This window comes from Chaetura pelagica, unplaced genomic scaffold (assembly GCF_000747805.2).
Source record: "Chaetura pelagica isolate M959 unplaced genomic scaffold, ChaPel_1.0 scaffold128, whole genome shotgun sequence".
Classification (NCBI taxonomy): domain Eukaryota; kingdom Metazoa; phylum Chordata; class Aves; order Apodiformes; family Apodidae; genus Chaetura; species Chaetura pelagica.
The window spans coordinates 624,798-630,189 of NW_009954302.1; the positions used below are offsets into that span (position 1 = coordinate 624,798).

The 5,392-nt window shown below is 43.8% G+C and overlaps 1 protein-coding gene across 1 annotated transcript in view; it reads left to right on the plus strand.

Annotated features, from left to right (window-relative positions):
• The window catches only part of RTN4IP1 (reticulon 4 interacting protein 1), a 24,634-nt gene that overhangs the window by 14,201 nt on the left and 5,041 nt on the right, over positions 1–5,392 (plus strand). The gene's annotated exons all lie outside the window — the stretch shown is intronic.

Genomic DNA, 5,392 nt, shown 5'->3' on the forward strand with positions numbered 1-5,392 from the left:
TCAGCAGGGCCACTGGGAATATTGTGAGTGATTGGAAGCTTTTGGGGAAGCTCTTAGTGAACTTGGGGGATAGAAAAGCAGAGAGGTTATTGCTTTTTTGATCTTTTCAGATTTATGAGCTTGTTATAAAAAGTGAGAGTGAGCAGTTGAGTGCCTGCTTGTTGTACTGTGTGGTGCTGTAGGTCCTTGCCAGTGTCCCCTTTTTGGTAATTTCATGTTGCCCAAATTCCCAGAGCAGAGAATATGGGCAGCTGTTGTTGATCTTTCTGTGTGGTTCCTAAGCAGAAGAGGAAGCTCTGCTGTGACTGCTGGTAATGCCAGTCTGTGAACTGCCAGTCCATCTTGTCCTCAAAATTTGTGCCTATTAGTAACATTTAAATCTCTCAAGGTTTGAGTCTTGATCTCCTTTTTTGCTGTGCATTATGTTCCAGAGTTAGGGTTGCATAAATTAGTTGCTGTTGTACTTAAGGCTTGATTGCTTCCATTTGCCACCTCGTGCTGGGGACCAGAATAAAAATCTCCCTAAATTCAGCCACTTCTGTTCCTCTGTCATGACCAGTGTTGTCACTGTCTGTGTTTCCTAAGAAGTTACCTGCTCATAGGCAGAGGCTGCAGCAGCAAATAAGCTGTGGGGAAGTGTGTTCCTGGCTTTGCACCACTCTGCATTCTGTCCAGTGCTGTAACATCATCCCATGGTCTAGAAAGAAGGTGTTCCTCATACTGTGATTGCATCCTCTCACACTACTCAATTATCTAAGAAACAGAAATGCCTTTGTCTTTGTTCTTACCATTTGGCCTGATTCTTAGCCACTCAGAACTTGTTTTGTGTTGTGCTCCTGCCTTGTATGCAAAACAAATGCAGAATATGCCCATGAAAGCCTCTTGGGAACCACCTGTTTATGCAATAGAGATAGAGCTTAATCAGTGTTCCCTGCCTTATAATCTGGACAGGTGAATTTTGATGCCATTTAAAATGTTCCTCATCCATAGATGAATCTCCTGATGTACTTTCTGTTGTAAGATGATCTTGAGGGCAGAGATGTTTGCTTGGTCTTTGATTCTCTGTGCAAAAACAGGTCATAATGTCAGACTGTTTATCTGCATAATCATTATTCTAGCCCCATTTTACTCAGTTCTGTAAAATCTTGTAAACACCTCTTCTATCATCAGTATTTTATGAGACCCAGATGTGTTTCATTTAGGCAGATGTTAATTATCATCTTTATTGTCTAAACACAAGAGTTCTCTTAAATGGACAGATCATCTGTGCAGAAGAGCAGGTGTTTGGAAAAAAGGCAGGAGAGAATTACTGGAGGAAGTGAAGTGTACCATGGTTTCCCAGAACTAAGGGAAAAGAAACCTTTATCTTTGAATAGGAAAGAATAAATGCAATTTAAAAATACCAAAAAAATCCCCACAAAGCAGTAAAAGTGTAGCAAGAAGACTTGAGGAAGCCAGCAAAGTAAACTCAGGTAGTTGGACTTGTGACTTTTGAGTGAATACAGCTCTGATTCATGCAGATTTATTTATTTGGAAATTTCAGTGGATCCTCTTTTCTGTCAGAAACCTCTCAAATTTGAGATGGCATGAAGTGTGAATAGGAGAGCAAATGGAAAGCTCTTGGAAGGGAGAAGCCTCTTTCAGGAAAGTATCAATCAAGAGGAGGGATTTAAATAAAAGAAATTTAAGAGCTGATAGTTCACAGAGCTGATGTTACAGTCAGTGAGGCTTTGAAGAGCAAAGCCCTGAAGCAGTCACAGATCATAACCATTTGTCAGGCTTTTTTTCCTCTTAGACTCTTTTCACCAACACAGACTTCTAGTTCTGATGAGTTTATCATCTTCCTTTGCCAAAGCAAAAGGATTCTCAATCCTTCAGTGGATGAAGAATAAGGAAAAAGGGCACGTTGCTTAGAGATGCTTGGTTTTCACATGGGTGATCTTTGCAGCCAGGAAAAAAGATTTGCAAAATGTCAGCTATGAGGATGAGTTCTTTGAATTGAGCCTTTTTTAATGGGGAGGAGAAGAGAGGATTTGATGACCTGGTAGTGCAAGGAAGAACAATTTTCCTTTTGTAATTTACCTGCACATCAGCTCAGTTTTGGGGATTGTAAAAAACCATTTTCAGTTTTATGAGCTCTTTTCTCTGCCCTGCAGCTGAGACGTGTGAGACTGAGGGGCTGGGAGGCTGCTGCAGCAGTAGTGGGCACAGAGTAAATCAAGCCTTTCCTTGTCAAATTGTAGAGATATTGGCTGCTTCCTAAACTGCTGGGAACTCTCTGTTGTGGGTTGAACTCCACCAGTTAATTATGAGCCAGTAAAGACTGGCTTAACATGGGCTCCACCAAACAAGTGGATGAAGTGCATGTCAGAAACTGGGGATCCATTTCCACGACAGAAGGTTCCTGGTGAATTAAAAGTTTCTTATCCAAAGACAACTGAAAGCCTTTAGTTTAGGACACAGATCTGCTAGCACAGTGTTTGCTGAAGCATCATCACTGAAAGGCTTGTCAGGAGTTAGTTGGGTGCATTTGTGGCCAGTGTTGTGGATTTAACCGTCACGGCCTTTGATTTTGCTGCTTGCTTCACTTTTTCCTCCTGTCTCAGGATGTGCCATTTAGTCCTTGGTACAAATACATCAAACTCATGTAAATACTGAAGTTTGTATAAAGCCTCTAACTTGTAACTGAACACTTACTTTGCCTTTTATAAAGCCTGATGAAGGAAGGCAACCTCAAATGACTCCTTGGTGTGGCAAGGGGGAGCACTGAGGATGTTGTATGTTCCTCCTGGACCACAAGAGGATGTGGGTTGATGTGCAGCCTTTCAGAAATTTGAGATTTTCACTTTAATTCAGTGCCATTTAAATGCAGAGCAGGTGTTTATCTGCAGTATTTGTGGTGGTTTCATACTCTTTCCTTCAGAGCTGAGTTGCATCAGATGGGCTGATGAGTGAAAGTTGATTTAGCAGAGGAAGGCTTGAAGGACAAGCAGGGTCTCTGATCATGAGATGAATAGATCCTCTCAGTGTTGCTGGCCCAGGCACACACCAGAACAGCAATTGCATGTCTATATTCATGTAATTTGTGTGCAGTGTTGGTTATACATTTTGCTGAAGACACTGGATGCTTTGGACTTAGCACCTGATGCTGTGGTTTGGAGGTGCTGACTGTCCTTCGGGCCTGCTGCTTCCTCTGCAATGCTGTACACATCCCATAACTTTTGCTACCACAATTTCTCTATCTTCTAATGAGGGCTAGTGCCCTTTAGCCACCTTTGGTGACTTTGACATACCCTGTTAACGTGGAGTTCAATTGTTTTCTATTGCTGGTCTTTGCTATTGAGGAAATAAGTAACACAAATGGATGGTCGTCCACCTTGACATTACTTGGCTTTTGTGTGGTTTGGATGGCCATGATTTAAGATGGCCTGCATCCCTCCTGGTGGCATAGGTTGTGACAGCTGCTTGACTCTGTATCCTAACCTGTGTGCACTGGTTTGCTGCCAGTTCATCCCGTCACAGCCCTGCACAGAACTTTTTCCCTGGCCCTTGTTGCACAGTGGTTGCAGGTTTCTCTCATCTGTGTGAATATCAAACAACTAATGTTACAATCGAGGCCTTCAATGTTCTACACATCTGACATCCCTAGATGTGGCCTCCTCTGCAGTGATTCCAGCCTGTCTTTATGCCTCTGCTAAGGTATCTTAAGGTGACTTGACCTTGGGTGGTGCCTGGTTTACTCTCCCTGTCTGAAAAAGGACTAGGGTAGTGATACTGTACTTGTATGTCTGAATTGACTAGAGATCAGTCCTTCTCCACATCCTCTTTAGTCACTCTCACTTGTTCCAATGACCATCTTTCTCCATGCTACATTTGTGTGTTCTTGTTGCTTGCTAGGTTGGTTAGCTAGAGCCCAGAGATGTTGAGCAAGGAGAGGCTGCCAGAAGCTCTGTTCAGTCCTTTCTCTTCCAGAAGTAACCTCTGTCTGCATTTTGTCATGGGCACACAAAAAAACCCACTCTGATTTTTATTAAAACACGTTTCCTTCTCTTCATCCAGAACGTGGTAGTTTGCTTTTGCTCTTTATGAAAGTGCTGTGTGATTGCATCAGAAAGTGTCTGTGAAGGAGACTGATGGAAATTCTGCAGACTCTGGAGAGATAGGGTTTGAATATGTAAAGTCACATCAACCACAATGAGGTCTGGAAAAATTTTGTCGTGTACCAGGTATTTCATCAAATGTGTTGCCTCAGCCTGATATAGTTGCATGTTCTGCAGCAAGTCAGTCCCAGTGTCCTGAGCAATAGTCCCCTAGTACAGGAGGGAATGATGTCCAGCACAGGGATGACCTGGGGGGTCAACAAGACATCTCCTGTCTGGTGTGAGGTTAATTTGTTGAGACCTGGGGAGATGCAGGCCATGCAGGATTATTTTTCCAATATATAAAAAATATATAGTTTTATTTCATATATGAGCATGTATATACTCATATATATGTAACCATACTATTGTTTTTTCTGTTTTAATTCTATGGTAGCATTGCCCCAGAGTGCTTTAATTACCAGCATAAAATTAGGACAACCTCCATGAACATGGCTGCCAAGGGGATTCCAGGAGACAATTCCTCCTTCCTTTCTTCCATAGTTTCTCAGCATGGTTCAGGAGGCAGCTCAACCCAGGATCTTCCTCCTTTCTGCTGGTTTCAGCTCAGGCCAGGCTGGCACATACTGCAGTCCTGGGCTTGTCTCAGGTTCTTTCTGCCTTCATTGCCTTCAGTAAAAGCTCTTCTTCTACCAGGGCCACCTCATGAAGTGGAGAATTGTTCAGCCTCTTCCACACCCCAAGCCATCCCCCTTAACTGGGGTTTGTCTTGTAGGATTTTAATCACTGTAGATGATACTCAGGAGTTCTGTGTGCTGCTGGTAGAAATGGGTGGGATTAAGACTCAAAGAACATGGAATTTGAGTTACAGCAGAGAAGATGCTCAGCTGAGGGGAAGGAATGACAGAAAGAGCAGTGTCCCAAACCAGCATTTCTTCCATGAGATGACAGCCAAGTACTGAAGGGTAACTAGGTTTAGCTTCCACACCCCATCCATCCCCTGCAAAGCCGGGGGGAGAGCCAGTGGCTGCCATGGCCCTTGGAGCGAGGGGACCTTCTGTTCTTCCCTGCTTTAACCAGCCTTGCTCTGAGGGCCTCGGGGCCTGTTGGTCCCTCTGCCGAGGATTTCAAGGCTCCAGCTCTCCCTCCAGCGGCTGGAAGCAGCTCCACACTCACTGGAACGACCTGTCGCTAATTATGAGGGTCAAAGCACCTTCATTCCCTTCATGCTTCCTGGTAGATGCAGACTGTGTCCTTCCTGCCACAGAAACAGGGACCTGCTGGGGTGGGTT